Source organism: Mixophyes fleayi, chromosome 1 (assembly GCF_038048845.1).
Source record: "Mixophyes fleayi isolate aMixFle1 chromosome 1, aMixFle1.hap1, whole genome shotgun sequence".
Taxonomy (NCBI): Eukaryota; Metazoa; Chordata; class Amphibia; order Anura; family Limnodynastidae; genus Mixophyes; species Mixophyes fleayi.
The window spans coordinates 314,849,233-314,875,382 of NC_134402.1; the positions used below are offsets into that span (position 1 = coordinate 314,849,233).

General features: G+C 39.8%; 1 protein-coding gene and 1 long non-coding RNA gene across 6 annotated transcripts in view; one reads left to right on the top strand and one right to left on the bottom strand.

Moving 5' to 3' along the window:
* The window catches only part of LOC142158404 (leukotriene B4 receptor 1-like), a 315,057-nt gene that overhangs the window by 265,247 nt on the left and 23,660 nt on the right, over positions 1–26,150 (top strand). The window lies entirely within an intron of this gene.
* LOC142158420 (uncharacterized) overlaps positions 1–26,150 on the bottom strand; it is a 53,444-nt gene that overhangs the window by 12,742 nt on the left and 14,552 nt on the right. The gene's annotated exons all lie outside the window — the stretch shown is intronic.

Below are 26,150 nucleotides of genomic sequence, written 5' to 3' on the forward strand. Positions count from 1 at the left end.
ACGATATGTTGTTGTTCTTTCAGATCATGATGCATTCCTGAGAGCTCTTTTGCGGGCAGTTGACAGGTTTGGGGGGTTTCTCCATTTTGAAAATCAACTGGGACAAATCCAGCGTGTTTCCATTGGGTTGAGAATGTCATGTGACACCATTTGGAAGATCTCCAATTAAAATGGACACCCAAATTTAAATATTTAGGAATATGGATAACTAATACCCCTGCAGAATATGTGGAGCTGAACTTGCAACCTCAAATCGACTATTTTAAATCAAAAATTCATGTTTAGAGGAAGCTCCTGCTCTCTGTCTCTGGCAGGATAAATTTGATTAAGATGGTAGTACAGCCAAAATTTTTATATATACTCCAGCAATCACCCGTATATATATCCCGCCTTCCATCTATCATAGCGTCGACCAATACTTGATCTCTCTGGTTTGGGGAGGGCTAAGGTTAAGCTCCGCTCACTGTGTAGGTCTAGATCCACTGGTGGCCTGGCGCTTCCTTGAAACTATAACTTGAAACTGTATTATGTTGCCTCTCAGTTGGCTCATCTCAAAACATGAGTATCTGATCCTGATTATCACGACCTACATTGGGAATTAGTGCGCCAATATAATGCTAAGCATACACATTTACAGTGACTGCTGTCAGGACGGCTCAATTCACAGGCTTTCCAGCTGCTGATACATGCAATTAAGATTTGGAAAAATGGGGGGATACAATTACACTGACCCATGCACACCTATTTGGGGGACAAAGAAGTTAAAGGAATTGGACACAGTGGAAGGGTCCAAGCAGTGGTCCCTACATGGTGTAAAGGTTCTTGGTCAATTATTTGACACAGATGTTCTCAAATCATTTGATCAGTTGTTTAGGGAATTCTCCATACCCAGAACAATGTTCTTTTCTTACCTCCAATTGCAACATGCTATAACAACACAATTTAAGGGGAAACCACCGGTAATTGTTATAGCCCCACTGAGAAAGCAACTACAGGCCATTGGTCACAAGGGTTTGATCTCATATATGTACTCGCATCTCCTATATGAATTAACGGAGGGTGATTTGGAAGGCCTGAGAAACCAGTGGGAAATGGATATAGGTAATCTAACTGACAAGGACTGGGGGATTGTCCTGGACAGCTCTAGTGGTTACACAGCGTCCTTAAAGTTCCAACAAATACAAGATATTATTTTACATAGGGTTATCTGACCCCTATTAGACTGTAAAAATTCAGCCGAGAATACTCCTAACTGCCCAAAATGTAATTCAGACAATGGTAACTTGGCACCTTCTTTGGGAGTGCACCCACATACAAACTTTCTGGTGCAGGATCACCCACTGTATTCAGAAAACCGGAATCGACGTTCCCCTTTGGTCACCGGCCACTTGTCTTTTGGGCTGCGTCTGAAGGGCAAGGTCAACAAGTAGACACAACTCTATATTTATCAGTTGTTTATTATGGCTAAAGTTAGTATAGCGAGACTCTGGCTGACTCCAGCAAATCCCACGATCAAAAACTGGAAAGCATTGGTCAACACTACTATAGGGTACGAGAGGTTTGTGTAAACCAGCAGACAGGCTCTAAACAAATTTGACGCCTTATGGTATAGGTGGCTTGAGTCTCCATACGCACTTGCCTCCCCGAGGCGGAGGGTCCCGAATGACTATGTTTGCGACTCCTCATGTGAAATGTCACACACTTTGTAACATGCATGCATTGTCTAGCTGTGCCACTACGGCTCATGTGTAGATTATGTAGGCCCTGTTCTCGTACGTATAATGTGTGGCCATATTTGGTGCTTGTTTCTTTAACAAGTTATATGTAATTTTGTGATGTACTTATATAGATAATTCTCCTGACTCTGAGTTATACTTGCAATTGTTTTTCTTTGTTTTCTTTTTTTTTTTTGCATGTTTGTATTTTTGAAATACCAATAAATATACTTGAATTAAAAAAAAAAAGCATTTGCTTGAGACTCGTAAGTGCTGACCCCTTATTACGCTTGATAAATTGCTTTTTCTCTGTGTCCCAGGCAGCCAAATTAGCTGCTTTGCTGATCTATAATTAGCTAAGTTTTGCCTGTACTGATTCACATTGGAGAATTTATACATGTAACTGAGTGTGGTGCAGTGATTCTTGCTGATGTTGATCGCAAATGTAATGTTGCACATTATTTGATGTGGGAGTAATACCAAAATGCTATGTCCATCTCATTCCACATGAACTCGTTTGGACTGAGACCTGATGACTGTACCAGGGAGGCCAAAGCTTAATTTACCACTTTGTTTTTGTTTCCTCCCATGTCCAGTGTCTGCATTCTTCGCCCAATGCAGCAATGTCTTATTGTATTTTTGTTGATAGTGGACATCAGTTGGGTCAGTGGCTGCCACGTCCACTGTACTACAAGTTGTGCATTCTGATAATTATTATACTCAGATATTAGCTTGCACTCTGTAAGCCATCTGCTACTCTGCACAATTTATATTAATGTCAGTTGACCTCCTTGATTACTGGTCTGTTTCTTTGTCAGTATTTTATTTGGGTGGTGACCTATAGACTAATTTTTTTGCAAAATGTTGCTCTGTCATTGCCTACATTGGTTAGCTTTATAAAAATATATTCTAATATATAGAGCCATTACCAAATCTACACCAACTTACTTCTCTTACCTTGTCCAAAAGTATCAACCAATTCAACCCCCACTATGGCCAACGTCTGTGCTTCTCTTGCACATTCAGTACCTGCTCTCATTCCCACTTATAGGACTTTTCTCAGAAGCGCGTTGTCTTTGGAGGGTCTCTCACACTACAAGACTTTTAAGTAAGCTAATAAAATTCCTGAACCATTGTCTTAACCTTCCTAGATTATTCTACCTAATTACCAACCCTCTACACATTTCACACAAAACTTATATGTATTCTTCTTTTATACTCAAAACAACCCTCTGACCTCCAAACCAATATTGTTGTGTGTCTGGATCATATAGCCCTACTAAGCAATTTTCTCCTTGCAACTTTGCTGGACCAATATGCTATATGCTGCATAACACTCCTATTTTCCTATAGATTGCAAGCAGGACCCTTTTAACTCTTTGGGGTATGTTTACTAAACTGCGGGTTTGCAACATCTCCACTTTTTCTGCAGTTTAGTAAATATATACGCCTTTATCTGTTAATATATAGTCTTGTTTTATTACTGTTTATCAATTAGTTACCAATTGTAAAGTGCTGAGGTGTATGCTGACACTATACATTAAATAACAATCTGGCAGTTACATAACAATTCCAATATGATTAGAATCAAACATTGGGGTTATTTTGCAACCCCACTGTGATATCTGGCTAATTGCCAGCATTAGACATTTTTCTGAGTGATCTCAAGTGTAATATGATAGATTTTATCCGCACTAGAAATATCCTATTATGTAATTACATTTTCCAGTAGACCATTCCATTCAAATTATTTCTGATGTGGTGGTCTTCCAGAACAATTGTCACATTGTACCAATCAATAGAGAAGAAAAGAAAGTTCTGTATTTGGAGGCACTCCAAATCGGTTACTGGTATTAGAATAAATTCTAAATAAAATATAGCCTTTATTAATTAATATTCTTAAAACATCTCAATATAGTAACACAATGTCCCAAGCAAAATATTTGGTTAAAATGATCAGTGAATAACGTTTCAGAACGTAGGTGAAGTAGATTAAAGCAAGGAAATGAGCAAGAAGGCTTTTCCCTGTAGATCCTTAATGTTGTCTTAATATGTTATTAATTGTAGGAATAGCATTTACCAGTGGTCAAAGTGGTATAGCCACTTCTAAATTTCCACTTTGACCACTGGTATTTACCATTAGATTAAGTTTAATCCAGGGTTCTTATTAGTGATCTAGGGGTATATTTCTATCAGCAATTAATATCGGTTTAGGCTATATATTCTATGCTGGCTAATAAGATTGCTCCAGGTGTGAGACTCCTACTTGAAGATTTAAAGTGGAAGTATGATGCTGAATGCTACCACTAGAAATACTACTGCCATCAATAGCGGTGAGAACAACAGGGACCTCTAGGAGAGAGATTGGGAGAGACCACTGGTTCACTTGAGTGGGGGAGATAAATGCCCTGCTGCTCCAGCATCGATTAAAGCTTAGATGGTCTGCAAATAGGAAGATCGATGAAGAAAGACAGAAAACAAATATTTGGACGGAGAGGTGTAAGAGAGTGCTTGGAGGAATCGAACGTCTCCTGAACAGTTTAGGACTTGATGTTTCCCTGAACGCTTGGAGCAAGCAGCAAGGAGATAATCTAATAACTAGGTGGTGGGTTTACTTTTTTTCTTGGAATCTTTCTCAAAATATGTATATCTACCTGATTACACAGGGAGATAAAAGTAGTCAAGGCAGTTAGGTAGCTCTTGGGAGGCTAGTTCATCTTTAATATGATCTGACTACCCCTGCCCAAGTACTGCCACCAAATCCTCGTTATTCCATTGCAGTTCTAAAGAATGCGTGCGGAATTGCACCACATATTGTTGCATGGAGCATGAACCCTGAAGAAGACGTGGGATGCTGGAGGCGGGTTCGTCAAAGATCTTGGGGTTGGCCTGAGAGCAGTGAGATAATATAAGCAACATTCTCCCTCTCAGCAGGGAAATTATTCAGAAGCAACTCAAATTCAATAGAACATTGGTTCAGTAACCCTCTGCAAGTTTTACGATCTCCGTCATATTTGGCGACAGCAGGAAGCCACAGATTGGAGGAAGGTATGCGGGCTTCCACCACAGCAGGAGTTTCGGCTACAGTCAGAGGAGAATTATTCAAATATTTTGGAGAGCGTCTGGGTAGACAAGTCTTGGAGGCATTGCACCAACTGGACTTGGGTAGCATTTTGTCTGTCCATTTTGCCCAAAAGATGTTGGAGCTTCTCTTTAGAAGATAGATCTTCTGTAGAATTCATTGCTCTTTGCAGTAGCTTGCATCCTAAAGTATCACAGCTTGAAAACTTAAGTGAGTTTGAAACAGAATCAGTCTGTCTATCTGTCTATATAGTGATTGTAACCTGAGGAAGAAAACAGAATGAGAATTTGTGTGTATCTATATCTGTGTTGTGCATTCTTACTAGGTGTTAAAAAATAGGTGTGAAGAGAAACTAGAAAGAGGTTCTTGAAACAAACAGCTCTTTGAAATACTATATAAATAGGCAGAAGACTCATTGGAGCTTGCATATTGCAGTAGCCTGCATCCTATAGTGAAACAGCTTGAATACTTAAGTAAAGTGTCAGTTTGAAACAGAATCAGGCGAGTTAGCATACAGAAACAGATACACAAACATTGAAATTACCATGTAGATCTGATACATTTGTTTTGTGTGAGGTATTCTGTTAACAATTTTCTTTGTAGCGTGAGGAGATGGCTAAACTGCATGTTGAGATATGGAGGATGTCTTGAGGACAATACTGCCTCAGCAAGCCCCCAGAAGATATTCTGCCTGGACTACTGTAAGCTCTAAAAGAAGGAAAATTTCCAGAGGCAAAACTCATATAATGCTCTTACAGGGCTGGAATGTACAACTAGTATAGGTAATACAGAACATTAGGCTATGGGGACTTCTACTAATTATAGGAACAGGAAAATTAAATCTCCAAAAAGGACTACACTTCTCTTGGGGGATTCCATTATAAGATGCATACATCAGGGAAAAGTAGATAAACAAGTAAGGTGCTTACCTGGAACCACAAGAGCATATATTAAAAATCTTGAAGGCATCAACAAGATATGTGAAGGTAGATGTCATTATCCACTAAGGGACAAATGACCAGGGCCATAAAAGATGAATGGTCGTAAAAGTCATGGCCATAAAGATGAATTTAGAAAGTTAGGGACTGCACTAAAGCAGATGGCAGCCATTGTAACTTTTTCAGCAGCATTGTCAGTACAGAGTTGAAGACAGAATTCATTGCATTGGAAACTTCAATGTGTGGCTAAGGAAGTGGTAAGGAGGGGAGATTTGGATTAATCGACCATCTGGCAAGATAAGGGTTTATACAAAAGTGTCAGCTGCACCCATCATCAAGGGGAACCAGAATACTAAGTGAGCATTTTGGAAGCTTCATCAGGAACTATTTAAACTAAATATGAATAAAGCAATCTGCTCCACCAATCAAGAGGTATTGTCTCTGCAGGCTAATGGAACAGGAAACCTAACCACAGCAATAGAAAACAACGCAGATAATAACCAAATTAACTTAGGCAGAGAGATGAACATAGCTAGGGTTAGGAGATGCACAAACAAACTCTTAGTGCTATGTGTGCAAATTCTAAAAGCTTAAAAAATAAAATCCCAGAACTAATTGTGATAATGACAAGGGATGATCTGGATATTGTGCCTATTACGAAGTCATGGTGCAATGAAAATCATGACTGGGACATAGCTATACCGGGATATACCTTATTTAGAAAGCACAGAGTGGGAAGAATCGGAGGAGGGGTAACAATGTATGTAACAAAAACATATATATTATTTTAATACTAAGTATTGAAGAAAAAGCAGAGGCCCTTTGGGTGACCGTAGAAACCGAGGCGAAGGCTATTCCTCATGATGGGGTGATCTATAACCACCAGGTCAGGAAGAAGAACTGGACAGGAACTTATTGAAGGACAACAGTAAAATAGCATTAAAAGGAGTGGTAATAATCATGGGAGACTTTAATCTACCTGATGTGAACTGGGAGAGGTCTTTTGCAAGTTCTGGGACATTCTGAATTCCTTGCAGGGAGCATCCCTCAAGCAAATGGTGAGGGAGCCCGCTCGCAAAGACATAATATTAGACTTAATACTTACAAATTGTGACAGAATATCTGATGTAAATGTGGGTGATAACCTAGGATCCAGTGACCTTCAACAGTAGGGTTTAGTATAAAGACAGAGACTGGCTTATACCACATAAAAACAAAGGTGTTAGATTTTAGGGAGGCTGACATTGTAGAGATGGGAAAACGTGTAAGTGACTCTTTGGCAGAGTAGAGGAACTTGAAAAGAGTGCAGGAGAGGCAGTAAAAATTAAAAAGTGCAATACTAATAGCAACAGATCTTTGTATCAAAAGGGTTAAGAAAGGTATAAGGAAAAGGAAGCCAGTGTGGTTTGCGAAACAAGTAGCAAGTATTGTGAAAGTGAAAAAGATTGCCTTAAGGAAATAAAAGCAAACACAGAATAATGAAGACAAAGAGGTGAATAGTGATAGACAGAAGGTTGATAGATAGAAGAGAAAATGGCCCAGTCAGTATGTAAAGGGGGCAAAACTTTTTTTAGGTATAGAAATGAAAGGAGAAAATTAAAAGGAGGAATACAAAGACTAGAGGCAGAGAGTGAGAGTCTTGTTGAGGAAGACAAGGATATAGCAGATCATTTTAATACGTATTTTTGCTCAGTATTCACTACAGAAAGAGAGGGGAAGGGACCACAGTTAAGTTGCAATATGGTCATACAAATTAGGTAGATAGAAGTAGATACAACAGTAGATTAGGTAGATACAAAAACTGAAAGTGGATAAATCAATGGGACCAAATGGGATATATCTAAGGATCTTAAAGGAGCTCAGTCACTATAGTCCAACTGCACAAAAGTGGAAGCAAGGAAGAGGGAAGCAACTACTGACCAGTGAGCCTTGTATCAATAGTAGGGAAATTGATGGAAACACTCTTATAAAAAAAAAGCTGTAGAATATCTCAAATCCAGAAATTTACAGGATTCCAAACAGCATGGATTTACTGGGGGGAGATTGTGTCAAATAAATCTTATTGACTTTTTTGCCTGGATGACTAAAGTAATAGATCAAAGGGGGAGGGGTTGTAGATGTAGCTTATCTAGACTTTAGTAAGACTTTTGACAATGTCCCACATTGCAGTCTGTAAAATAAACTCAAAAGCTTGGGATTGGATTCCAAGATGGTCGAATGGATAAGATCTTGGTTGCAGAATAGAAAACAGAGTTGTAGTAAATGGAGTGCATTCACAGGAGGGAAAGGTTACCAGTGAAGTACATCTGTACTTGGACCAGTGCTTTTTAATATGTTCATTTGTGATATTGCAAATAGTATTGAAAGAAAAGTATGCCTTTTTGCAGATGACACAAAGATATGCAACAGGGTAAACACACGAGGGTGTAATGTTCGTATTTTCGCTATAAATAAATATTGTAAATATTGTCTGATATGATTGATGTGGTGCCAAAGCACAAAAGGGATTTAACAGCAAAATTAAACAGAACACGATGATAATGAAAAGTACAATCAATACATACGCTACGCAGCCCCTGGATCCAGAAATAATCCGTCAATACTGATGCCTGTTGGCAAAAAGGGAGGCTGTTCCTAAATCAGAGGTTGCTTTTATGTTGTTAAGGTTAGAAAAAACACTGATGATGTCATAAAATATACACAGATAACACCAAGAGAGGTCTTCATTTGTCCAGGGTTAAACATGTTCCGGTAGACTGCTGGTCATAGGTCAGTTCATTTGATCTGTTCACAAAGGAGGGGGCCGCTCACTTCAACTGTTGCCTACGTGTCTTCCCACCGAAGAACTGGTTTAAACTGACCCATAGGAAGAGTGCTTTTGAGTATTCATCTTATATTGCTCATATCTTACGACCACTAAATGCGATCGCTACTCTGTTGAAACTGGGTTAATGCTGGTGAAATATGCTTTAATATGAGACCAAACTCTTTACATTTTAGAGGACCTGAAACATAAATACATTTAGTATAATATTATCTGTATAAATAACCTTTAATTAATGTATTAAATGATCGAGTGTGAATTGGAACTTTTAGAAAATGTGAATGTAAGTGTATGTTATTAATCCATGCAATTGCGTCATTACACGTGGTGTACTGATCGCGGTAAACCAATAGGAATCAATTTAGTCGACTTCATAGTAGGGGTGTGCACCGGCCACTTTTGGTGTTTTGGGTTTTGGGTTCTGATTAGCTTGAGGATTTGGGTTCTGATTGGTTTTGCCAAAACACCCCACTAAAGGTTTTGGTTCTGATTTTGGGTTCTGATTTTTTTTTAAAAAAAGCATAAAAAGTGCTAAAATCCATATTTTTGTTTTTTTTTTCACTCCTACGCTATTATTAACCTCAATAACATTCATTTCCACTAATTTCCAGTCTATTCTGAACACCTCACACCTCACAATATTGTTTTTAGTCCAAAAGGTTGCACAGAGGTAGCTGGATGTCTAAGCTAAGCGACACAAGTGGGCGGCACAAACACGTGGCCCATCTAGGAGTGGCACTGCAGTGGCAGACATGATGGCAGTTTGCAAGACTTTGCTAGAGGTGCAAGATGAAATTGTCGTTGGGCCCTCGCACCCACCCTGATGTTGTTGAAATTGGACATTCGCACTTTAACAAACCAATCAGGAACAGTGAACGTAGTTTAATCTCTGGTACTAATATTTCTGGACTGCAGGAACAGTGAACGTAGTTTAATCTCTGGAACTAATATTTCTGGACTGCAGGAACAGTAAACGTAGTTTAATCTCTGATACTAATATTTCTGGACTGCAGGAACAGTGAACGTAGTTTAATCTCTGATACTAATATTTCTGGACTGCAGGAACAGTGAACGTAGTTTAATCTCTGGTACTAATATTTCTAGACTGCAGGAACAGTGAACGTAGTTTAATCTCTGGTACTAATATTTCTGGACTGCAGGAACAGTGAACGTAGTTTAATCTCTGGTACTAATATTTCTGGACTGCAGGAACAGTGAACGTAGTTTAATCTCTGGTACTAATATTTCTGGACAGCAGGAACAGTGAACGTAGTTTAATCTCTGGTACTAATATTTCTGAACTGCAGGAACAGTGAACGTATTTATATATTGCAGTACTAATATTTCTGGACTGCAGGAACAGTGAACGTAGTAAAATATTGCAGTACTAATATTTCTGGACTGCAGGAACAGTGAACGTAGTAAAATATTGCAGTACTAATATTTCTGGACTGCAGGTACAGTGAACGTATTTATATATTTCAGTAGAATTTTTTTTATACTTTTTTAATAATTTTTTTATATTTTTTTTAAATTATATTTGTATAATTTTTTTAAAATTATTTTTGTAGATTTTTTTTTTATGATTTTAAAATAACAATGGACTTAGCAGAACAAAGCACAGGACACAGCACCACTGGACTCAGCAGGACAGAGCACAGGACAAAGTAACCACTGGATTAAGCAGGACAGAGTGAAAGGACACAGCAGCACCACTACAATACAACCTCCCTCTTCCCTGATCTGAGCCCGACTGAAGATGGCGGCCGCAAGCGGGGAATTTATACAAACCGAGTCTCGCGAGATCCGATGTGGGGATTTGGTGTCATAGCCTCGGTTTCATTTTTTTTCACCGCCGGAAATACCCGAACAGTGCTCGGATCCCCTCGGATCCGCACTGTTCGGGTGGGCTCGGATTGCGCTAATCCGAGCCCGCTCATCTCTATTTCATAGTAGGAACACACCTGACACATAAGCCAATTACTATAGTGACATCAAATATAAGAATAAGGAGCTTACCTATACTGGAAATCATTTCTTGTACCCATTCTTCCTAGACCTGAGAACCGTTTTGCAGGATTCAACCACGAGAAAAATCCTGCTACCTTTTCTCCTATTTCATACAATGAAGAATTATGGTTCTTCTGGAATTCCCATTTTAACTGTAAGATTTCGTCCATCTTTCGGTCACTTACTTCTTTAGTGTCATCTGTATTATTGGTGATGTCGTGCAACACTTAACACCAAATTGGGTAGCTAACGTCACACAGTATCCACCAGTAATAGATGTAAGGTAATTTAACACCAACCAATGTTGTACTAACTCCTTATAAGTCTGTAGCTGTTCACCAATATATCTGAAGGTGTGATCAAACATCTCTGTGATATTGTCAATTAATTTATCCAGGTCTTGTATGTACTTAAAATGTAGGGTTCCCCGAGCGATCCTGATGGGGTCTAATGTAACAATGATTTGAAATCCTGTAGTTTCACTAATTAGCTACAGGTTCTTCACCTGGAATAATATTTATTTTGCCATGTTGTTCATACTGTGTATGTGCGTATGGGGGTGATGTCGTTCTATGGATAGCCGTCATTTCATCATGTGTTAGATTCATAACCTCAGGAACAAATCTACCTAGGAAACATATACCTTTGAAACTCAGAGTTAACCATGTGTAAGCCCTTTTCCTACAAACATAATACACATCATCTGGGAGAAAATAAGGTACAGTACGATTAACGATAATATTGCATAAAGTCTTGACAAAACTCCCCATGCCTAGTCTCTTCATTTGATCAAGGCAAGTTTCAGCATTTATGACATTCTAAAAATAACGCAAAGGAACTTTCCCAATTAATACACTGTTATGTTTGTTGACATGCCCTCGTCTATGATGTCCTTCAGTATTTATGGCTATTGGCATTCTAGCGAGTCTACCATCAATACTGGGTGTAGCAAGCTATTGTCTGATCAAGTAGTTCAGCTTCCCAATTCTACAGTTTCTTTATATGGGGAAAATTCAAACATAACAATGACCGATCTACAGAGTATTGGGGAAGCTTCAGACTAGATGACCTAGTGGTATTATACAAAAAACAGAATTCTTACCCAAACTCTCTCTCAAATTACTGCCCCATGCCCATCCAAGCTTCTCGAGAGAATTGCCTACACTAACCTCACGCGTTCTTACAGCAAACAGCCTACTGGATTCTCTTCAGTCAGACTTTCGCTCTCAACACTCCACCGAGACTGTGCTGACCAAGGTTGACAATGATTTGATCACAGCTAAAACTTAAAGCCATTACTCTCTTCTAATTCTCCTGGATCTCTATGCTGCATTTGACACTGTTGACCACTCTCTCCTCATACAAATGCTACAATCCCTAGGTCTTGAAGGCACTGTCCTATCCTGGTTCTCATCTTACCTATCTAATTGCTCTTTCAGTGTTAATTTCCCTGGATCACATCTGCTCCGCTTCTTTTATCAGTTGGAGTACCACAAGGCTCAGTCCTAGGTCCTCTGCTATTCTCTATCTACACCACTTCTCTTGGAAAACTAATAAGCTCCTTTGGATTTCAGTATCATCTCTAGGCGGATCATACACAAATCTATCATGTCCTGATTTTTGACCATCTGTTGTCTTGCATTACTGACTGTCTTTCTGCCATTTCATCTTGGATGTCCTCTCACCAACTCAAACTCAATCTTTCAAAAACTGAATAAATAATATTCCCACCATAAAACAGAAGCTTCTTGCCTGACATTTCTATTTGTTGATAACATGACCATAAATCCCACCTCACAAGCTTGCTGCCTAGGTGTAATCCTTGACTCACAACTATCCTTTGTTCCCCACATTGACTCTATATCTAAATCATGTTTCATACATCTAAAGAACATTTCCAGAATACACACATATCTCACACAAGACTCTGCAAAACCTTAATTCATGCACTCATCATCTCCCGTATTGACTATTGCAATTCCCTCCTTACTGGTCTTCCCAAAACCAGATTTGAACCCCTACAATCTATTTTGCAAGCAGTGGCTAGATTTTCCTTGCAAACCATTCTTCCGCTGCTGAGCCCCTCTGTCAATATCTACATTGCTTGCCTGTTTTTCAACAAATCCAATATAAAATTCTTCTACTAACATACAAGGCGGTCAACAATATTGCACCGACATAAATCTCCTCACTTGTCTCAAAATATCTCCCAACTCAACACCTCCGTTCTGCACAAGATCTGCGTCTCTCCCACTCTCATCACATCCTCCCATTCTCGGTTACAGGACTTTTTTCGGGCTGCACCCACTTTGTGGAATTCCCTCCCTCGCAGAGTAAGACTTTCCTCTAGTCTTCAAACCTTCAAGCTTTCTCTGAAAACCCACCTCTTCAGGCAAGCTTATGATATCCTTCAACCACCATCTTAATCTCCCTAGATTACCCTATTACCACCCTCTACACATCTAACACAAGACATCAACCCTCTGACCAACATTGCTGTGTGAGTGATCACACAGTCCACTCAATACTTTTTACCTTTGCATTCTAGCTGGTCCAATGTGCAATGTGATGAAGTACGTGCCTGTGTGTTTCAAACTCCCATTGTCCCAAAGAGTGTAAGCTTGCGAGCAGGGTTCTCTTACCTCTCTGTCTGTATATATTACCCAGTATTGTTTTATTAATGTTTGTCCCAAATTGTAAAGCGCTACGGAATTTGCTGGCGCTATATAATGTTAATGATGATGATGATATTATACCTTCCTTCTTGGGATCTCCCTTCCCGTAATTCAAGGATCTCAGAAATGTTTAGTGGAAACTGTACTAATCCTACATTATTTTGTCCCTGAGGCAAATGAGAGCACACCCAGCATTTGGTTTGGTTTAAGACTTTACCCACTAAGAAGTGATAATCATCTAAGAGATGCCTGCCCAAATCCAAATTACGAGCTCGAGTTAGCCGACCTTTTCATTAACCCTGAATTGAATTTGGCAACAGGCTGTACTGATTGTTCTAACGAATTCTTCTCCATCTCCACCTCATCAGTATCACTACCGAAACCAGTATCTATCATCTGATCACCATCGCAAGAATAGAATGTCCTGGAAAGCAACCTGAGCTTAAGAAACTGCGGATCATGACATATTCCCCAGGTTCAACATCGTTACAGTTAGTATTTCGCATACCAGGTGACAGTATTTTGAGTTTCTATTGCTGCTCTTAGCTGCTTGCTCATCTTTATGATGTACTAAACAATCATTTCGTTGTTGCATATTAAATCATCTTGTGGACCTATGATTAAATGAGGTCGGCCAAAAAGTATCTCAATCGGGGACAAATTAAGAGATGATCTGGGAGTAGTTTTGATGCTATGGAGGACTAGTGGCAAAGCTTCTGCCTACACCAATCCAGTTTCAGCCATTACCTTGCTCAATTTGTTTTTAATGTTACCGTTTACTCTTTCCAGCTTCCCAGTGACTTGTGGTCGGTAAGGAGTATGTAGTTTGCTATCAATTCCCATGCGTTTACACATGATCTGTAAGATATCACAAGTGAAATGTGTAGCTCTATAACTATCTATAATTCTAGGGATTCCACATCTGCATACAATGCCTGAACATTTTTTTTGGCAGTAAAATCAGCAGTATTAGTGGCAGCTGGAAAAATGTCGGAAAGACAATACCAACGGAGCCATCCCATATCTCTCCTACAGACGGACCTTTCCAGGTAATACAAATCGACTTCATCCAATTACCACCTTGCAGGAATCTCAAGTATGTATTAGTACGTACCGATGTATTTTCTTTTGGTATTGGTATTGTACATTGGTATTGTCTTTCCGACATTTTTCCTCAAACAAGTAAGACACGCCATTGCTTTCTTACTAGCTTTTGAAGAAAAGCCTGGTGCTCAAACCAGCTTACACATACCTTCTTTACTAAGATGAGTCAGACTATGTGTTGCCTCAGCTAGGCTCTGGAAGCCACAGACCTACTTTATCCATCTCTCCAGAATCCAGAGAACTCTTGATCACATCCCTTCACCTTCCAGATGAATGTTGTATAAATATATGCCCATACGGTTATGCTACATCAGTGGCACACGCAGGGGTGGTTTCTGGGTCTCCAGAAACACCTCCCCTTCACTAAAGAAGTGCCCCTGTACTATCCAGCAGCCGCGGCACTGTCAAAGAAGCGTCCGCCGCGGACGCTTCATTGACAGCGCCGCGGCTGCTGGATAGTACAAAGCTGCCAAAACGGAGCTGCATGTCGCAAACCTTAAAAAAAAACCTTAAAAATTCTGTGTGCGCCTCTGTACATGTTCTAAGAGCAGCCATAAAGACTTCTAATACTTGGGTGAATGTGTGTGGAACTTGTCCCGTAAGTTATTGAGGTTACAAACTCTATCTTCCCTATTGCGTTAAGAATGTATTAAGCCTAGAGGCAGACGCCGCTGCCTGATTAGCCATTTGTATGGTAACAGCAACCGACGTCCAGTTACTAATAGGATTCGCTCAAAGCTGCCTCGATGTTAGCAAGATGCCAGGCAACCAGCTTCTTAGTTCTCTGCTGCCACCATCTAGCCAGTAGCTAGGCAACAGCTACCTAGCAGTGTTAGTATCAGGTGTTGCTGGATAGGGCTCCCTGGGCCTCCCATTGGCCCCTCTGTGAATAAAATCCCCTTCCTGTCTATCACCTGTGCTGGTGATTTATACTAAGCCAGTATGCTGTGACGGTTCGGTGTGTTTTGACCTGCTTTTGTGGTGTGCTTTTTTCCAGTGCCAATAATTCCAACACTAGTTATACCAACCTAAAATGCTGATTGCTATAAGGGCGACAAGGAGCAAATATAGACTTACCATAGAAGAAACAGACAACATTTCCGACACGCCTGATACACAGCCCATATAAATTGTGACTGCAGAAAATACAGGCAGTGGGATTCTCGTCACTTAAAATGGCCACAGTGAGATTGCCGGATTTAAGGCAGCAATTGCTGGACCCACCACCTGGATTACATTATAAAGGCGGCTTGTCATAGTTCAAGAAAACAATATTATTCTGCGAGGCATCAATATACAACTTTTAAACAGCTTTCCATTTTACTATCAATAGGATCTTTTAGAGAATCTCTATCATCTAATGGTATAGTAGTCCTTGTTAAAAGATTTGCTTATAGCTGTATCAATTTTTGGCACAAGCCTCCGTTAGAGACACCTTCATCCTGAAAGGGATACATATGGTTAAGTCTCTTCATATTAGGTTAGTTTTTGTCCAACATTTGCCATTCCTTGTATACTAGGTATTTTAAAACTTGGCATGTATGAAAGACTTTGCAATTTTTTATGTGATTGTTTTCAATTAACTTTTCTTTTTATTTACACACACTTTTTACTGTTTTTAATATTTTGCCAACATTTGATCTCTGGAATAAAGGTGTACTTTGCCAAGTAATGAGAATACTAATGTTGATTATGTACAAGAAATTTTATTTGACAATTATCAACTAGTGGACTGGAATGTCTTCTGTCTATATACTTAGACCTCATTTCGGTCTTTTTGTCCACATGTAGGAAAGACTCTGGAAATTTTTATGTGATGGTTTTGAAAAAGAACATCCCAAGGCACAATAGGGACTGCTGTATCATACATTCCCATTGACCTATTGATATGCTTAAGGATTAAATTAACCACATCCAGGTTCAACAATCTGGGCTCTTCTTTAACCTCTCCTGATTCACTCTCGGACATAGATTCTAAATGCACCAGGGACCTATATGATTCAAAAATAGATGGATTAGGTCTCACGTCCCTTGTATCATAATTAATCCCTTTTTGTCCCATGTTTATCTTTACTTCCATTTCATAATACCAATTATAATAACATTCTCAATAGTTACCCTGCACTAAATTATTAATGAAAATCAAACTATTTTACTATCATGTTAAGCAGTCATGCAAAAATCTTGTCTAACTGTTATAATTCTTTTCTAAACACTTGTCATATTTTCTACACCAAAGCAACACTACTCTCTACCTAAATATTGTATGTAAAATTAATAAGTTTTGTAAATTGTTTTTTCATACCGCACAACTTTAAGTTGGGGAATCGGGATGTGCGCTTCATGGGGGCGCATACATAAAGTAAATGTGGTCACATGTCTGCATGCTGCACCTGTTCATCATTGCTCCTCTAGGCAGAGCAGCAGTGAATGGAAAATACTTATTAACCTTCTGGCCTCATCAGGACAAAGCTGTCTTAGTCAGGGGATAGCCCTCAAACGGGAACTGTCCTGCCTAAATCGGAACAGGTGAATCTGTCATTCCTTCAGTTGCTGTGAGTTCGGCCTGTATTTAATTGAGAAATATTCAACATAAAAGTGTTTTGATGGTCAAAAGGAAAGATGGAATTGTCCCTCCACATTTTTCTTTGGTTGTTTCCTTGTGCTAACCTGAGTATACTCATTGAAACAGAGTAACACATCCACCAGGGGGCAGCCCAGTTCAAGTTCATAAATGTAGATAGGAAAAAGTGTTCAAAACAAAAAAGGAGGCAGAAGTTAAAAACACCCGAGTCGCAAGACATTTTCAAGAGCATACAGCTGTGTTAGTTATATGTGGGAATCAGGTATAAGTCAGCCTTTGGTGCACTACACTACCCATAACATGTTTACTTGAACTTGGATATAATGCAATTTTATTTGAATTAAATAAATTGTAACTTATAAAGCCAAAAACATAATGATGATGGGATAATTAACACTGCTAATGATACTTATTCCCTATACACAACTTTTTCTGTACAGTCAATTGTTATTCAACAACTTTAACACACACGTCACATAAGATATGATTAGCAACACCCTGCTCCCATAAGACATTCAACTCTGGCCCCAAAACAAGCTTAATGTGTGATAATAATCCAATCAGACTGTTATGGGGCATGTGAAAAATCTGTGGTTGGAAGATGCCTTTATATGCCTGTGTGTGATCTTCCCTGTGTTTTTCCTGAACTGATCTAGTCATTCATCCGAAGTAGTGTGTAACTAAATTAAACAGACATCCTGAGGCTTGCTTCTCGAACTGAGCCCACGTCTGACAAGCTTTAGTAGAGATACACGCAGACATTTTTATTTTTTTAGGTATTTCATACACATTTCTGACTGAACAGAATATATTACAATGGAGAAAACTGGATTACTGTGGTCCTTATAGAACAATAAACACAAAGGCATTCCCATGATTCTACACTATTGCCACATGTTCAAATGAGTATTTTAGTAGATTTTTATATTAAAGAGACAAATGAGAATGGATCTTTAACAAATACTAATGTTTATACATACATCTATGAACGTACCTAACTATCTATGTGTGCATAGCCTAATTGAGTGAATAGAGCAAGTGCTATTACCAGACGTGATTGCAGTGCAAGGTTCTTTTAAAGAAACATTGGAACAAATCAATAAAACAGAAAAACATTAAACTCTAAATTTTATTTCCATGATACTGCTTGCAGGCCATTACCCTGTATTTAAAAGAACAACAGAGGTAAATACAGGGCTCTTATATGGAAACTATTTATCTAGATTGATGTTGATAATGTAGATTGATGTTGATAATGTCTCCAACAGTCAATGGGAGGAGCACTGCTAAATAATATTTTAATGTCTGTGGCAGTATGGAGGAAGAAAACAATACATTTTAAATGTAATTTAGTATATTTTAATTAAGGCTTTCCAAACTACAGATGTTTCAATAAATGTTTGCAAATTTGGGACCCCTGGTTCATCTGTCTTGTCTCTTTTGCTAGATCAGTCTTCTAGAATAATTGTGTTTATCATCCTCTCTGTTAATTCTCTTAGAGGTTGTGTATTTTATGACCAATTTAATTTTCCCCTTGGCTGAGACTGTTTTGTTGTTCAATTTTATATATATTTATATATATTTATACCAATATTTTATGATTATGCCCCTATATAATAATATGCATATGATCCATCCCAGAACCACATGATTACAGCGATGAGTCAATAGTGACCTGTCTGGAGCTCAAGAGGGTTGACTTGAGGTTGGATTGTGATGTGAAGAAACACTTTCATTTGAAGTTCCCACCTGTCATTGAAACGTTCTCAATTTAAAACCATTTAACTTCCAGGTGGTTGGGGACGTTTTGTACCTGATGTAGTCCAGCCATTTTTATGAGACTTTGGGATACATAAGTTTAGGCCTCATTTCTGTGAAAACAATTCTATTTACACACTTAATGTAAATATATATTTTTTTCAGGACAGGTTCAGCTTACTATTTTTATCTCACTTTTACTGATTATTTTTTTATACTGCGTTTCAAGTTACAGCGTCATAAAGAAAACAATTGAAACCTGAATAGTGGATTCTCACATTTTAGTCCAGCATGTGCACAAAGAGAAATCAAGTAGCTAAAATGATATCTGTACATTGTACATCCCGGGTAGTTCTTCTCAATTAAAAGTTGAAGCGGCTGTACAAAATAAACAATACAGCTGCTTCAAGGACTGGGTGACACCCAACCCTCTGTTGAATGAGTGGAAATTCCTGGTTAGAGGAAACCCTTGGAAAACACCACAATTCATCTCCAACCCCCACCCACAGGCTGTGCAGGAGTTACTGTTAACACTCACAGCTGCTTCCTATTCTGGACTAAGGTGCCTGACCGGAAAAGCCCCAGTGACCCCAGGAGACAATTGGTTGGCTTAAGGTGTTCCATAAAGTGCAGGAATTTTTTTTCCACCTAAAAAGTTCCTTGTTAAAATGTAAAACAAAAGGTTTATTAAAAATGAATAAAAATACAGACAATGGCATACATTTTAGGAGTGACAAAACAATGATGTTCGTGTAGAGAACTGCGAGCATATAACCGTAGGAGAAGCCAGCTACATAAACTCTACTGATCTGGCCGGTTAGCTCTGTAGAACTGATAGTGGGGTCACTGACAGCTCAAATCACAACAGAAATTATGTGGGTGGGCTGAGATAAAAATTGCACAATATTAGGATTTCCTTTGTGATAAGTATACTTGATAAACATCTCCTTACAAAACACAGTGCTGAAATGACAGATTAGGAAGCAGGGCCTAATCTCTCATTGACAAATCCTTGCCTCAGATAGAGGTGTAAGCTCATCACCAAGCTAACAAGTATACCTTGACAGATGCAGACAAAACACACTCATATTAAAACTAATCCTTAAAAGGTATTTATGATACTGAAGTGGCTCAGTGATCACTGCCACATTTTGACACAAATCCTTCACACCCCCTAGTCAATGGGCCTTATTTCTAAAACACAAGACACATGCAACACAGTGACAAAACTCAATTTTTCCTGGTGTCCCTACAATTCCTTCAAAGGACGTTAGTTTGTGCATCAAGATGAGGCATTTGTGGAAGAACATTCATTTACATCGGCGGATAGGAGTAGGACAGAGGAAGGGTTTTTCACTTCACATAAACACTTGAATTTTGAACCAGCTCTCAGATGATGGAGAGAGAGACTTGTCCTATAATTTTAATGTGATGCATTTTGCACCCTCCACTTGCAAGTCGGCAGAAAAGCTCCTTTTTAGGTGCACTTTCCCCAGTATTATAAAACAAACAAAAATTTTCAAGCTCACTAAAGTGCAACATGTAATATAGGCGGCCTTTTGGTATCTCCAGATGAGAAAGTGACGCAGCAATGGTAATTCAATGCTGGTTGCTAAATGAAGGAGCACTCACTACTGGGGACAGGAGGCTTTTTAAGAAAAGGTAGCTGTTACAGGATGGACCTCCTATGCAACCCTGTGCGTGTGTTGCTGGGCACCAGCTGGGCTTACCTTGGGTGTCCCCTTTTCTTTATCCCAAATGTGTCCTTTAATCGCAGTAGGAGGGGCTTTTGCTGCTACTACACCTAGACGCCTTCACTGGCACCTAGAGTCGCGTCCTTATGGGTAACTCTCGCTGCTTATGTTCCCCCTTGCTGGGCACCTGGGCTGGTACACCTGACCTCTTGCCTTCAGACCAGGATTGCAGTGGGTGGTTCCCCCTGGCCTACCACACTGGCCAGAGCTGCAGGGTAGAGGGCAGAGCGTTGGTACTAGACGCTGGGTTCCAACCTCAGAACAGCAAGATAACGGATTAGTTTAGGCTAATCTGTAGGTCACAGGAATTACAGCACAGGTAAGTAGTAGCCAAAGCAGGATCTTGCAGCAGTGATGTGTTATTAGCTCATATAGTCCTAATAAGGACAGTTACATGCCAGTCTGTGGTATTAGCGATGTTTCTAGAAGTTATAGATAATATAATACATGACATGGTCAAACAGTCCACTTTTTATACAGATCATCATCATCACCATTTATTTATATAGCGCCACTAATTCCGCAGCGCTGTACAGAGAATGCTCTCACATCAGTCCCTGCTCCATTGGAGCTTACAGTCTAGATTTAATTTAGACAGATACCCTAAGAGGAGGTAATCCAGCCTCCTGCCTCTCTAATCAATCCAGGTGCTTCATGCAGAATGCACATATATCAGCCTGGAGGGGTTTAACACCTTTTAAATTGCTGCTAGCGGCACCAAAGCATCTGCGGTTTTATATTGAATGTTTACCGTCAGGATATAACATTTTCTCTAATCTTGCTTTTAACGCAAATTAACTTGCAAAATTCACATCTGTGATTACGTTTCATCACCTGAAGGTGATTTCATCAGAGGTATTGATGAAATCACCATTAAGTGATGAAACGCGTTAGTTGGGATTAGCTGATACTGTTCCGTGCAGCTTCTTCTTGTGGCCACAGTACGGGTGTGGCCACAGTACTGTGCAATATACATCCAACATTTTTTCAGATCACGTTCAGATCATACTTAACATCCGATCATCACACTGTTTGGATTCAATTTTCGGTGGTGCTGCAGCGCTCCATTACCCTTCTGAAAAACGAAGCTATTCTATATTGGGACACGCTTGAGACCAGGAGGAGACCGTTCACTAACGGTAATTGCAATAACTTTTTGCTAAACTCTGGAAGTCAATTTATTTAGCCCCATCAGACGGTATTAAAGTGATTTCAGTATATATATCTGCATTTGTGGAGATCCATCTTGTGCAGACTTAGACGGACACACCAAACAAGGAGGAAACTGTATGCATTATCAGCTTGCTAAAACCCTGGAAATTTTATTGTTACACATTCAGGACAGATACCACATTTTGCCAATTAATGATCAGAAGTTACCGGAGTTGTTTGATATATATTTACAAGCTTTTTAGTGTGGCCACACTGTAACATTTAACCATTCACGTTTATGCCATAAGGAGCACATGCAGCAATTTTCAGAACTGTGTTCTCATTGCATCCATTGCTTCATATATTTGGATTATATGAAGTTTATGTAGTCACAATTTATTCATATGGGATTTGCAATTTTATTTCTATTTTCATGTTTATTGTGTTTCATTGTTTAGATAGTTAATATTTGTGTATACATACTGATATTCAACATTGTTTTTGGTTATCTGCGTTGGATTCTTATTGCTGTATATTCATATGAACATCATTCATGTGTTATTGTTTATTGAATAAATATATTTTTTATAATTCATCTCACAGAACCATTATTGGGTGGTCAGTTGGTTTAGTTTCCAGCGCTGTTATTTGTATTTTTGATTTATTTAATAGTTTAATATAATAACGCTAAAACTTCTTCAAAGACATCTAAAGCTCAGTATGTAGGAAATGTATCATCTTTAGTATCATACTAATCCACTTTTTACCAGCAGAAATCCGCTATCGACTAAGCGATCGCACCCTGCATACGCTAATTATGGAAGATAAAGGATTAATGCTCAAAATTATATTGTGTTTGGAATGCAAATGGGTTAGTTTGAACCAGTATTTTGGCGGGCTCCTGAGGGAAGACATGTAGGCAACAGTTTCAATGAGTTGCTCCCCACCCTTGGAGAGCATCTGTCACTCACCGGACTGTGAGTGCTTCTTCCCGGACATTTAGGAACCGTGGCCGTCCTCCATCCTGAGGGACTGCGCATGCGCAGCCCTTTCATACCTCCAGTGTATGTTCCTTTAACTAAATTGGCAGATCAGGCAACCTCCCTATATTAAGCACCTGTGGTCAACACCACGTTGCCTGATCTTGGAGTCTCATTCCCCATGAGTCTCTGAAGGTGTTCCTGTGTTTCCTCGTTTATTCAGCCCAGCTGATTCCTGTGGTTTCCAAACCACTTCTACCGCTGTGGTTTCCAAACCACTTCTACTACTGTAGTTCCCATACCACTTCTACCATCTACTGTATCATCGTGACTGTGAGCTGATTCCTATCCGCTGCCTCCGTGCACTACAGTCTTCTAATCACTTCAACTCTACCATGTATCATTGGGACTGTTAGCTGATGCCTATCCGCTGCCTCCGTGCACTACAGTCTTTCATTCACATCCACTCACCTGTTCATGATTGTGACTGCCAGCTGATTCCTATCCGCTGCCTCCGTGCACTACAGGCTTCAACCTGCAACTCGTCTGTGTTTCATCATCGTGACTGCTAGCTGATTCCTATCCGCTGCCTCCGTGCACTACAGTCTTCAACCTGCAACTCGTCTGTGTTTCATCATCGTGACTGTTTGGCTGATTCCTATCCGCTGCCTCCGTGCACTACAGTCTTCAACCTGCAACTCGTCTGTGTTTCATCATCGTGACTGCTAGCTGATTCCTATCCGCTGCCTCCGTGCACTACAGTCTTCAACCTGCAACTCGTCTGTGTTTCATCATCGTGACTGTTTAGCTGATTCCTATCCGCTGCCTCTGTGCGCTTCAGTCTTCAGCCCTTGTCAACTCTCCCGTGTTTCCTTGAGTCTGCTGCCACTATTGCTACCCGCTACTCTCCGTGACCAACTGTTCCAGTTCAACTCTGCTCCGGTGTCCCATCGTTACTGCACCTGCTGGTTGCTATTGGCTACCTCCGTGTTCCCGCAGAGACCCGCTGCTGTTACTTCTCAGCGTTACTCATCCATCTACTGCTGATCCGCTCTCCACGCCTTCCTGTGTTCCCTGCTGGTCTACCTACCTGTGCGCTGCACCTGCTAGACCACCGCTTCACCGATCCAGGGACTTTGGATCCTGCCGGCCTCCTGCCCTTCAGGTATCTCTGCACTCCTGTCTGACTGCCTTCTCCTGAACCACGGTATGCATACTTCCCATTGACTGTGCTGTGTATTGCATACCTTGCTGGACTGTGTTGGTTCTCCTCTGGAGTGTATTATCCGCTGAGTCTATTGCCATCATTGACTGTGTTGGTTCTCCTCTGGAGTGTACTATCTGCTGACTCTATTGCCATCATTGACTGTGTTATCTCATGCTGGATTACTTCAAGAGACTTTCTATATTGGCAGTGTTGTTCAGTCATTTATACATTTATATGGTGCATATTACTGTGGATCAAAGTCAAGGTGCCCGTGTATATATTGTGTTGCAGTCTCTCCCCGTGCACCTCCTCACATATATATTCAGTGGTACAACTTGCTAGTGGCAGACCACTGACTCCTGTTTACAGTTTCACCCGTTCCAGTATCCTCTCACATAGCAGTGGTACAACTTGCTAACGCAGACCACTGACTCCCCGGATACCTCCACTTGGATTCCATTCCTTCACTCAGACAGCGGTACAACTTGCTATCCGCAGACCGCTGACTCTCATCACCTCCTCGTTTCTGTTGGACATTCCTCCTCACTATAGCAGTGGTACAACTTGCTACCGCAGACCACTGACTACCTTCACGTGTCCTTTGTCCATACAGTTCCTCGTGTATTACTACTACCATATTGCCAGTGCTGCTAGTCATAGACTTTCCTGAGCATCTCATCATCTGCTATTTCCTGTTCCGTGATCACCCTGCTACCAGAGTACCATATTACCACCTATACTGCTCTGGTAAGCCTATCACCTGGTGATCCCTGGGTAAAGACTCCTAGTGCCCGTGACAGCATCGTTTGAATCGACCTATGACCTGCATTGTACTGAACTGTCCTAAATCCTGAACCAATTGAGAATTCTTTTACAATTATCATGTTTATTTTATGACATCATCACTGGTTTTCATGTAACACAAATTGTATATAAACCAAGCACTGAGACCACTATTTAGTCTACTTTGACCACAGGCTTCAGGACTGAATGACTGGTAGCTGGATCCAGTGCACTGCTTATGTATCGGCTGTACCTTATTTTTTTATTGTGATTGGTTACATCTTGCTATTAAATTTTTTTTTTGCCTTGGAACCACATTGATCGCAACGGACAATATTTATTGGTAGCGACAATACGAATACTACATTGCTTATCCAGAGGATGCTCAAGGGAAGGTAAATAGGACAGAAGTCAATAGAAGGTGTTATAAGGACAGTGGAAGAGATCGACAGACAAAATGGGAAGGGAGCTAGGGAAAGTGATAATTCCAGGTTTATTGAAGATTAGGTAGTCTGATAAAGTGAGGGAAAGCATTATAAAGATGCAGCACGTGAAAAAATGTTGGATATGAAAACTGAGAATTTGCAATAAGGGAAGATAAAGGCGTATATCCTTCATGCATACAAGAACTCGATTTGAGATATATTTAGGTACAAAAGAAGAGAGTTTAGTGCCTTCCAAGTGAAAACCCGAATTTTTACTTGAATTCTGAGGGGAACAGGCAGTCAGTGTAATGAATGACATTGGCTAGTCATCTTAGTAAAATATTAGATCATCAGCTAAGAAGTCACATGCAAGATAGGTAGTCCACTTTGCAAAGGATTACTCAAGGTGGGAGAAGAAGATGTACTAGTATTAGAATTTGCGAGATTTTTCTGGAGGTGTAAACAGTTGGATTTTGACACTGGAGAGTGGAAGTCTCAGGAGTTCAGTTTTGGACAGGGCAAGTGTACAGTAGAGGAAGGTTTTCAAGGAAGAGACAGCTGAGAAGCAGATAGTTATATCGCAAATTAGCCAAGGACCACACATTTTTCAAGCCATTTCTACAGATCTCCATATTTGGTTTCTAGGTATTTTTAATTAGCTCTTGAAGTACATTATTTTATCCACTATTGCAGTACATCTATATATACTCACTTATCTCTCGCTTTAGTACTTAAACAAGGGTACAACCCTCAAAACAGGAGAATTCTGAATTTATTTGACTATTTTAATTGTTCTCACAGAGAGATCATCAAAACATATATTGTTGGGGTTCTTGAGGACTACAGCTGATAATCCCTGCATTCAGTATCCCACATACTGAAATTTTGCTTTCCAAGTAATTTCTCTACTACTAGCAATCTCAATGCTGCTAATTGTCTATCCTTACATTCCTGCTAAAGGAATACATTACTCCACTACAGATCACCCTGCTAGCTCTCATGCTGACAGGTCTCAAGAGCATCTCTTGTACAATGTAAGCAGTTCCACTAGAACACTGACTGGAGGTGTATGTAGTACTGGAAGTAGTCAAAAAGTGCAACCTCAATACTGTATTCATAAGACAGGTCCAATATTAAAAGCTTTAGTCGAGCAAAGGTT